Source organism: Salvelinus sp. IW2-2015, unplaced genomic scaffold, assembly GCF_002910315.2.
Source record: "Salvelinus sp. IW2-2015 unplaced genomic scaffold, ASM291031v2 Un_scaffold3495, whole genome shotgun sequence".
Classification (NCBI taxonomy): Eukaryota; Metazoa; Chordata; class Actinopteri; order Salmoniformes; family Salmonidae; genus Salvelinus; species Salvelinus sp. IW2-2015.
This window is the reverse complement of record NW_019944775.1, coordinates 50,131-61,610: the sequence shown is the minus strand read 5'-3', so window position 1 is coordinate 61,610 and position 11,480 is coordinate 50,131. Positions and strand designations below refer to the sequence as shown.

The 11,480-nt window shown below is 46.2% G+C and overlaps 1 pseudogene; it reads right to left on the bottom strand.

The window, feature by feature from the left end:
- Positions 1–1,626: 1,626 nt before the first annotated feature.
- The window catches only part of LOC112075975 (MICAL-like protein 1), a 17,875-nt pseudogene continuing 8,021 nt past the window's right edge, over positions 1,627–11,480 (bottom strand).

The window sequence follows — 11,480 nt, the reverse complement described above, 5'->3', positions numbered from 1 at the left end:
AAAGAGAAGATAAGGCAACTTAAATATATACAGTAACAGAACGCATGGAGTGGCAGTCATTCGAAGAGCATCATGGAGCTGCAGTTAGGGAGCAAGTATGTGAGCGAGTGGAGCAGAGTATGTGAGCGGAGTGGAGCGAGGAGCTGCAGTAGGGAGCAGAGTATTGAGCGGAGTGGAGCGAGGAGCTGCAGTAGGGAAGCAGATATGTGAGCGGAGTGTTCGAGGAGCTGCAGTAGGGAAGCAGAGTATTGAGCGGAGTGGAGCGAGAGCTGCAGTATGGAGCAGAGTATGTGGCGGGTGGAGCGAGAGCTGCAGTAGGGAGCAGAGTATGTGAGAGTGCGAGGAGCTGCCAGAGCGAAGGACCGGATGACACTGCAGTATGGAGCAGAGTATGTGAGCGGAGTGGAGCGAGGAGCTGCAGTAGGGAGCAGAGTATGTGGAGCGGAGTGGAGCGAGAGCTCAGTAGGAGCAAGTATGTGAGCGGAGTGGAGGGCAGAGAGCAGAGTATGTGAGCGAGTAGCGGCTGAGAGCGAGTATGTGAGCGGATGGACGAGGAGCTGCAGTAGGGAGCAAGTATGTGACGGAGTGGAGCGAGAGCTGCAGTAGGAACAGAGTATGTGAGCGAGTGGAGCGAGGAGCGCATAGGAACAGAGTATGTGAGCGGAGTGAGCGATCCCAATTTACTGGAGTCTCGGAGCGAGATTCCCAAAGGCTGGAGCGTCAGCCTTCTCACCCGCTCCAATTTCGTTCCAGTAGCGCTCACTTCACGAGCTCAGGGCATGCCTGGCCCAGCATGCATCTGTAGTCTATTTGTGTGCTGCTATAACCCCTTGCTTAGCTACTGTCATGCAGTTCACTAAATATTTTCATAAAGAACCTGCTAAACACACCGGTGCTAAATCAAGGGACTTACAAGAGAAGGACCAGAGAGGGATTACGGCGATGTAGCATCCACAAACTAAATAATCAAATCGTGGAATCCGAAAAGAACACGCATCCCGAAAGCATGATGGTGTACTTACCATATGCACATGCTAAAAGAAATAGGCTTGGCATAGTCCAACGTATTTGTTTATTCAAATACTTTAATTCAAATCATATGGTTTGTTTTCATTACTTGAATACCAAATGGTAAGTCAGGTAGTCACAAAAATAGATGGGTGTTGGTTAAATTGTGATTTTAATGAACGGAGCGAATTTGGAGCGGCCATTTTCCCTGTGGAGCGCAGAACGGTTTTTAGCGGAGCAGTTGAAAGAGGGTGGATCGCTAGCGCGAGCGGATTCCAACCGCTAAACTCTGCTCAACATCTCTGGTAGGGAGGAGCGATTAGAACGGATATTGCTACAGTAAGAGGAAGGGGAGCAAATTAAAGGTTTGCACACATTACAGTCTTTAACACAGCTGTGAGAATCCTGTGTTGTTTTTCCTTCTCTCTTCCCTCCACCGTGTTTTGTTTCCATCTGTCGTTTCCTTGCTCTTTCCATCTGATATGTCCTTCTGTAAAGGATGGTATCCCTCTTCCTTTCTTCCATCCATCATCCACCATCCATACCTGGTTCAGCTCTTGTCCTCTCTGCCACTCCTTGCGTGGGCTGCCACCTTTTCCTTGGTTCACACTCACCTCTTCAACAGACCTTCATGGGTTTGAACTTCTCCTTCTTCTTCTTCTTCTTCTGTTGCTGCTGCTTCGCCCTCTGCTGCTGCCTTCTGGAAGTCTGGAGGAAGGGAAATTGGAAAAAGAAGAGAGAGAGAGGGGAACCAGAGACATGGACGAGAAGCGTGAATAACTTCTAGCGGAAAGAAAGATGAAAGGGAGAGTTTAACAAAACATGAAGCTTTTGTCTCGTCTTACCTTTTCTCTTCAACATGGTCGCACCCAGCTTATCCTCTCCTCTTCCCTATATTGGAGAAGCACAGTAAGATCACCAAAAAGACAGACATGTACTGCAGATCACCTATCTACTAGCCCATCCTGCTCTAACAGTAAGATAAGGTGATTGATTACCTCTGCCTGTCCTGATCCATGTTGTTGATGATTTGGTTCCGCTGTTCGATGTATGGTGACCAGCTCTGTCATCAGCTCCTGCTCCCTGCCCTTGTCCCTCCTCATTCCAGTCTTTCTCTACAAGATGGAGGGATTAAGAGGGGAGGATGAATGAAGAGTAACGCACTGACTTAAAATGTGGATTATTTCTGGACCCCCGTTCCATTTCAGTGAATTCAGTCCAAAAACAAAGAGGAAGGAAAGAAAAAAAGTGTAATGGAATCAGGACTTTAGTTAACAAGCTTCCATCACAGGTAGCTGCAAGGGCCTTGTGCTCTATGATGTCAATTCGCAACACAGGAAGTGAGATCACACACCTGGCTTGTTAAGAAGACATCTCAGCTCATACTCTAACGTCAGCCTGCCTCTCCTCGAGGTTCTGCTGCTTGGCCTGTCAAGAGAAAATAAATAGTGTGAGAGATCTTAAAGAGACAGCTGCTAATGGGCCAATGACACAGGCCCTCTGGTGAGGCTTTGGTACGTACGTGTAGACCAGCTCAGCCTCGCGGCGCACCAGCAGGTGTTTCTCATGGATTCAGAGTGAACCAGTCCACAGCAAAGTCTCCTCCTGTCATCTAGAACAGGAACACCACCATGAGAATATGGATAATATTTACTATAGATACAAATAGGACTAATTGACCTGACTATTAAGACGTGTTGACCTGACTATTAAGAACTATTGACCTATGACTATTAAACTATTGACTATTAGACTATTAAACTATTGACCTGACTATAGACTATGACTATTTGACTATTAAGACTATGACCTGACTTAAGACTATTGACCTATTAGACTATTAAGACTATGATCTGACTATAAGACTATTGACCTGATATTAACTATTGACCTATTAGACTAAACTATGACGAATTAACATTGACCTGACTATACTATTGACCTGACTATTAGACATTGACCTGACTATAGACTATTGACCTATTAGACTATTAGACTATTGACCTATTAAATTGACCTATTAAAAACTATTGACCTATAGACTATTAGACTATTGACTGACATTAAGAACATTGACCTATTAGACTATTAAGACTATTGACCTATTAGACTATTGACCTGACTATTAGACTATGACCTAGACTATTAAACTATTGACCTGAACTATTAGACTATTGACCTGACTATTAACTATTGACCTATTAGACTTATTAAACTATTGACCTGACTATTAAGACTATTGACCTATTAGACCTATTAGACTATTGACCTGACTATTAGACTATTGACCTGACTATTAGACTATTGACCTGACTATTAGACTATTGACCTGACTATTAAGACTATTGACCTATTTAGACTATTAAGACTATTGAACCTTGTAAGACTATTGACCTGACTATTAAACTATTGACCTACTATTAAACTATGACTGACTTAAACTATTGACCTGACATTAAACTATTGACCTGACTATTAAACTATTGACCTGACTATTAAACTATTGACCTGACTATTAAACTATTGACCTGACTATTAAACTATTGACCTGACTATTAGACTATTGACCTGACTATTAACTATTGACCTGACTATTAGACTATTGACCTTAGGCTTAATCTGGGACCATGCAACCTCCCGATATCACAAGACTAGTCTTGAGAGGTTATATGATACCAGGAGTGCAGAACACTGGTTGATCTGATAGTTTTACCATTGGGGTTATCTCGTAGTTTTCTCTCCAAAGCCACTCTTCTCTGCTCCAGCTCATCCAGCTGTTTCTCCAGCTCTCCATCTCTCCATGGATGTCCTCTGCTGGATGTACTGGTCTGACTGCACCTGAACAACACACACATCACAAAACACTAGCACTGCAATCTTAAATAATACAATATGGTACAGTTCGCATTATTTACATCCAGATTGAGTTGTTCCTTTGAAAAACATTAGCGCCACTAGTCAAACTATAACCAATCCGTTGCCTATGGTAATAGCAGTAATAGTAGACTATTGGCTTGTCGCCACATTCCATAAAAAGACTCGGACTGTCTGATGCTGAATCATCGAGTGACTCATTGAATTACAAACTTTAGCTGACGGCGGTGTCCTCACAATCTCACCTTGCGTTTGATGAGGGGGAAGCCGTGTCCAGGTGCGGGGGGCCGGGCGGGGCGAGGGCCTCTAGGGGGTCTGGTTTTAGGGAGGAAATGGGGAGGAAGAGGCTTTCCTGTTGAAAGGGTTTTCCTTACAAGTCCGCTGGAAGCAGAGAGAAGACAGAGATGAAGTTCAAGGTATTAAATATTATATAGTATTTGTTAGTTAGGTATGAAGCTCATTACATTGAATTATCTTGTATCATTAAAAGGTTCTTGGAAGTTAGTGGAGTTCATGTATTTTTTACATGGTGAAAAAAAATGAGAGGTCCAGAATCCCTTACCTTGGGGGTGGAACTGGGATAGCACTTGATGCTGCCAGGGGCTGGGTGTCGTCGGGGGTCTTGGGGCGCGGGCCTGGCACTCCGATTGCTCTGCGGAGTGGCCGAGCCGAGCTAGGATTGGCTGGCTGTGGAGGAGGGGAGGGCTCGGAGAGAGGCGATTGGCTGATGTGGAGGGGGTGGAGCCACCACAGGGCCCACAGATGGAGGGCTCTGATACGCTCTTGGTGAAGGGGTTGTCCTGATCGCCTGTGGCTCTGCCCCTAGGGAAGCTGGGTGGGAGGAGCTATGGTCGGAGGCAGAGGATAGGCTCTCTATGCTAATAGCTGGAGAGGGAGAGGAAGAGGAGGGCTGGAGTGAGGAAGGGCTGAAGAAATAGAGGGATGAAGTGATATCAGAAAACAGAAAAAAGGAGCAGAAGTTGAAACGGAAAACGAAGTAGAGTTGGATGGGAGGAGGATGGAGAGAAAAACATTGTTAACATCCATGTATACACATCGAATAGTAACTTTCAAAATGACAACAACAAAACACACATGTGTGTGCAGGACATACAAGACACATGATTGACATGATTTGAGGTGAGGTGGATGAAACTAGTCCAATGCTCTAACCAAGTGGTTCCCAACCTTTTTTGGTTACTGTACACCAACTGTATTTTGTTCCCCAGAGTACCCCGGAAGTACACCTATTTGCATTTTACCAGGATGTCGATAAGTTCTTCAAGTACCCCCTGTGGATAGGTCCTAGTACCCCTGGCTGGGAACCACTTCTCTAACCAAACTCTGTCCTACTCTGTTGCCATCAAGGCCCACTGACCTGAGTTAGAGCCGGGGCCTTTGGAACAGGCTTTGGGGGCGCCGGGCGTTTCTTGCACCTGGAGCCATTGGGGCTTGCAGAGCGGGAGGAAATACCTCCATGGGGAGCGTGTCTGGGTCAGCTGCAGCGTCTGCAGCCTGGGAGATGCTGTACACGGATGACTCACCACCACAGTGGGAGAAACCAAACCTCCTACTGACCCCTCCCCTGACCCCACCTCCTCTTCCTCATCGAAGGGGTTGGCGGGTGCAGGGGGCGTGGCTGGTCTGGAGCCTCCCCTTTTAGAGAAGATAACGAACCAGTGTGTGGGGGTGTGGCCACTCCAGGGGGAGGGGGAGGGGCTGCTTTCTTCTTGGGTTCTTGGGATTGAACGAGGGCCAACCAGGGCGGGTTAGGGGGTTTGGGGGCGTCGCTGGAGAGACAGGAGCTGAGAGACAGGATGAGTGGGGGAACAGAAACAGAAAGGGAGGGGGGAGACAAAACAACAAAGACAGATGAGTGCATGAAAACATCCACAGCATTAATAACACACAAGAACTGCTGGACAGAGACTGGGAGAAGGAACAGAGGAAGTAGTCAATCACTGTAGACTAGTAGTGATAGGTTAGTCAGTATACCGAACCTTCCAGGGGAGTGGGATCTTTCCCGAGGTCTGGGAGCCGGAGGAAGAGATCTCCTGTGTTCACCATGATCACCTGAGAGTCAAAATCAGAGGTTTCATATATTTTATATTAGGATGGAGTTCACAGTTCAATTGAGGATCTACAGTAGCAAATAGCATAACTTATTTCAGCTGTCAATCACTTAATCGACCACTCACCATTGACCGCAAGGTTGTCACGCGGGGTGGGCGGACCCTGGGGGCGGAGACGAGGTGGAGGGGAGGGCTGTGCAAAGCGGCGAGGGATGGGGACTGGCTTACTGTTCCCTAGTCCTAGATGACTGACAGGTGTAGGAGGGATAACCCCATTGCCTGTGTCTTTGGCTGGTGTCGGAGTCTCCTCCCCCTCCTCGATGTCATCGAAAGGGTTGGAGGAATGGAGGGTGGAGGTTTGACCTCTCTTTCTCGCACTGTCTTCCCTCTCTTTCTCTGTTTTCAAAGAGTCAGTTTTTGTCGTTGAGATAGGACATGGTGTAGAGTCAGAGTCATTGGTTGGTGTGGGGTGTAATCCTCATTGGTGACACCCTCTTGGGGCGGAGTTTCTTGGGGCGGAGTCTCTTTTGCGGAGTCCTCTTTTGGGGGCGGAGTCTCTTGGGCGGAGTCTCTTGGGCGGAGTCTCTTTTGGTGGCGTCTCTTGGGGCGGAGTCTCTTTTGGTGGCGTCTCTTGGGGCGATGTCTCTTTGGTGGCGTCTCTTGGGCGGAGTCTCTTTTGGCGGCGTCTCTTTTGGTGGCGTCTCTTGGGGCGGAGTCTCTTCTGGTGCGGAGTCCTCTTGAGAGTCTTTGCCGCCTGGTCCCTCCCAGAAGGAGGAGAAGTTTGAGGCAGCATGGGTCGACCAATCCTGACGGACGGAACCGTTGTCGGTCGCTTACTTAGGTCCGGTCGGCCGTTCTGTTGGCTAAGGCAGACCTGGCAAAGTGATGCGTGCAGACCAGGGAGCCGACCTCGTTTCCTAGCTTGTAGGACCCAGGCAGCAGAGTGCTGCTACACTCCCTACACCTGAGAGAGAGGAGAGCAGGAGGCAACATTCAGACTATAGTAGGCTCTGACATACCCTGTGGTAAGCACATTGATTAAACACTTGTAAAAACAAGTTGAACTTCTTCAAACTCTGGAAATACATGTCAACAGAGGATATGCAACTGTCTGTTTTGAGTAAACTGGAATAGCAGTGTTTTTATCATTATACAGTAAACAGATTGAGCAGTATGACATGTTGTAGTAGCTGTGCAGACCAGATACACAGTAACTGAACGGGTGGTGTTCACCTGAAACAGTTGCGGTGGTAGAGCTTGCCGTCGACCAGGAACCTCTGCACCAAGTGGACGTGCCTCTGGCAGGCGGCGCAGCTGCTGCTGAGGGTGCTACGCTTCACCCCCGCCTGTACCCCCCCGTCCGTACCCATCGGACCAGGTAGACTCAGCTAGCACGGGCGTGGCAGGCAGGTGGCCAGGGGGTGAGGGTCGCAGGTGGAGGGGGTGTGGGATGGGGGAGATGGAGAGGATAGGGGGAGGAGGGGAGTGGGGGAGGATCAAACATGGAGTCAGGATCGAGGATGTGGAGGATTCATTCTGCTTATCATTCTGCTTATCTAGCTAAAACCAGTCTGTTATATTTCCACCACCTCCTCGGCTTAGAGTCATTGCCTTAACTAGCTACATTTATTTTATAATCGTTGAAAAACATTGTCTTGATATTAAAAAGTGATATTGTATTAAGTGGAAAAGTAGTAAAGTTCCACCAAGCCTCTAATTAGCAAGGAAAGTCTAGTAGAAAACTAGTATTAGTGATGTAAGAAACTCTAGCAGGTGTTTTTAGTTAAAAGTCAAAAGGTTAGCAGCAAGTGTTCAAACTTGGCACACAACGTTAGTAGTATAAAACAAGTTTAAATAGTTAGTGTCTATGTACAGAGGTTAAAGTTCAAAATGACTGACCTAACTGTTTCGATCCCCTAGCCCCCACCCTCCGCCCATCCTACTGTCTAGGCTCAGGACAAGAGAGGGGGGAGGAGGTCAGAGGCCAGGAGGAAGAAGAGGAAGGAAGAAGAAGAGGAGGAGAGGAGGAGTGGATTTCCATCTAAAGACGGGGAAGGAGGGAGGAGGCCGGTATGGGGGGGACGGTAGAGGAGGAGGCCGGTATGGGGGGACGGTAGGAGAGGAGGCCGGTATGGGGGGACGTAGGGAGGAGCAGACGTGAGAAGTCGAGAGGCATGCGGAAGAAGGGAGAGACGGGATACAAAGGCTATCTTTAAAAGAAAAACAATGGAGACTAAACTTCTAGGATATAGTCCACATCATACTATCTTATAGGCCATATTTCTGAGATGGCCTATCCTACAAGTTTAGCCTAAAATGTGTTTAGTAAATAGAATTACTCAATCCCGTACCGCATTGATGTAACGGACAACGTGACTTCAATCGAAACACTCACACACCAACTAGTACCCAACCTCTACCATACGGTCACACCAATAGATGCCATAGACAGACAACAATCCATTCACGCATCTGACACGTTAGCATCGACACCTGTTACTGTGACGGTCAATGTTACATAACACCTTTTGAGTGATTGTCAAGGTCTTGTCCATGCCAAAATACAAGCACAAATATATTCCCTGTTATGTTAAACAAATACAATTAATTAGTTATAATGCATGTACAATAAAGTTAAATCAATGTAGTATTTTTGGCATTTTATTAGGATCCCCATTAGCTGTTGCAAAAGCAGCATGTGTGTGTCTTACCTGTCAACACAGGTAAGACATTTAACTTGTTTAGTATAGTCTGTTTGTAACGCATTCACTACTTGTAGCTGTATAGTCTGTTTGTTTGTGTCGGTGGTCTTGTCTAGCTTAATGTTCTGGTTGGAAGCTAGCAACACATATAAACATAGCCTAAATGTAGGCTAATATTGCTGCGGAGCAATGAGAGATTCAGGACCTTTCCCCTACGGCTCTTTCCCCATACGCGTTTCCATGGCAATTCCATTGTTTTGGTCGCATTCCATTGGCCTCTTTACCACATGTATTCATGCATCATCTGATTCCCGATACCATCGTAGCCCTTACCTCGGGCTCAACCCCTTTGTCTTCCAGAGGGGCCACCGGTCCTCTTCTGGGCCGGCTCAATGTGCCCTGTACCACTGGACCTCTTCAAGCAGGGGGGGTTGGCTACAGGAGAGGGAGATGGTATCAGTCAATTTCTTATTGAGTTTATGCATGGGCTAACTGTAGATATTTTCCTTTGTGTCAGAGCACTATAAACCCAGAGGGCCTTTTGAGAGACCAGTTAACAAATGCAATCGTAATAGTAGTGACTCAGTGACGGCCTGTCAGTGATACTGTCGCATCTAATAACACAGGACCACTTCTCATCCAGCTAGCGAACCGTTTAGGTTACAGCTGTGTACTAAAGGCCCAGGAGTGCTGGACCACCGGTCAGTAAGCGATCGTTGTGGAACATTCAGATAGAACTATAATATGTAGAACAAATATGCCTCTCTGACAAATAGAAAAAGGAATAACGTCAGCTCTATTCATGACAATTCTATCTGCAACATTCACAAACACAGTCCTGGATTGGCGCTTTCATGGTGTCTGGGTCCTCCAACCCCAGAGCTGTACTACTCACCATGGGGATGTTGGTGAAGAAGTTGTAGTACTGGGAGACATAGGTGATGATGCTCAGCCTGTCAGGCACTTTCATGGATACCATGTCCTCTGGGTCCAGCAGAGCAGGGATTCCCAGCTCCTCCTCCGCCATCAAACGCCTAAGGAGGGCGGAGGGAGAGAAAGGAGAAAGACAACAATGTGAAAACAGACATTAGTTATTTTATTGTGTGTGTGCGTGCATGCACGCGCCCATGTACACTTTGATACTTGACCCCTGCTTCAAAAAAAAAAAAACTCTGCGTTATTTGGTCATAATTAAATGTTAAAGCCTGCCAGAATACTGTTGGTTGGATAACCATCTGCCTAATGAAAAATTCACTGAGGAAATTAAGGCCTAATAAGTGCTCTGCCCCAAATGGCACCCTATTCTCTATATAGTGCACTACTTTGACCAGGGTCCATAGGGCTCTGGTCAAAAGTAGTGCACTATGTAGGGAATAGGTGKCATTTGGYACGCAYWSCTGGTCAGGTTACAAAACACTGGGGATAATACAATCACTTGGCAGCTGTTCAATAAACAGGGCCACAATTGATGCAAAACTGTGTACATGTAAACAAACTGTGTACATGTAAACAAACAGTGTACATGTAAACAAACAGTGTACATGTAAACAAACAGTGTACATGTAAACAAACTGTGTACATGTAAACAAACTGTTACAAGCTGTGTGCATTTAAACAAACCAGTGAACGGGAGCTGTTTTTGCATGTGAAAAACAGACACATTCATCAAATGTAATATCAGTCAAAACAACGACAGCTTGCAGACAGTAGTTGAGCTGAATGTTATCCCAGCAGCAAGATCAACTCTAGCAATTAACTCAAAACAGAACGTCCCATGATGACTAAACCTTCTCAAGGATTATCAGTAGTCAGATACGTCTGAGAAACAATGGTAAACCAACGCAGGGGAACAACTGAAATCTACCGTGTAGACAGTGATTGGAAGTTAATCATCTAGCTTTAGTTTAGCATGCTGCGTGTTTGGGTTCAGGATTAGGCTGTCTCGGGCTAACTCAGGCTAATGCCGTAGCTACAGTGAAACACTGCAAATGTTCACAGATATCCGACATGCTGCCAGTGAAGCAGTTATTTCAACCACCAACTGCTTCAACCCTGAAAAAGCTCTTGGATTATTGGAAAGAAATGTAAATAGTAGCATTCAGCTGTCAACTCAAACTCAGGTTGAGGATTGCTATAAGTAGGCTAACCAWYGCCTACTCAACATCACGACAATGTTATTTTGGCCCCTTTGCAGTTGTTGACAAACAAATATTTGGCTTTGTTATTTAAATGATTTCTACAAACAAGCCTACAGCGGAGGACTAGTTTTTTTTCATATCCTCCCTTTGGTTAACTGTTTTGTTTTGTCTTTCGTTTTGTTTTGTCATTGCATCTCATGATTAAGTCCTGTACTGTGTGTGAGTGGACTTGTGTCGCTGCCAACAAGCTACATGCTCTGGTGGTTAAACAACAAACACAGCATGTAGTCAAATTCCTCAGCATATTGGTGGTGATGTTGCTGCGTGGACAGTAAAGAGGAAAGAGGAGACATTTTGAACAGTCTGGTGGGTGAGCTGCACTGTGTGGGAGAAAATGAACTTCAACCCGTCAGAAAGGTTCAACTGAGAAACACAGAGGTAGAGAACACCGTGTCAGGGTGGAAACGGGAAGTGAAACACAGAAAGGGGAAAGAGAGACAATGGAGGCCAATAGCGTCATGTGTAGGGGAGAATGACAGATCAAACAAAACACGTCTGACATGAGACCGTAGTCTGGCACCGAAATCACATGAAACGGAGGTCAATACTGACTGAATAATAACTGATATGGGCCAATCTGTCTGAACCCATTGATGGATCTACTGAACAAGGCGTATCGTTGTTCT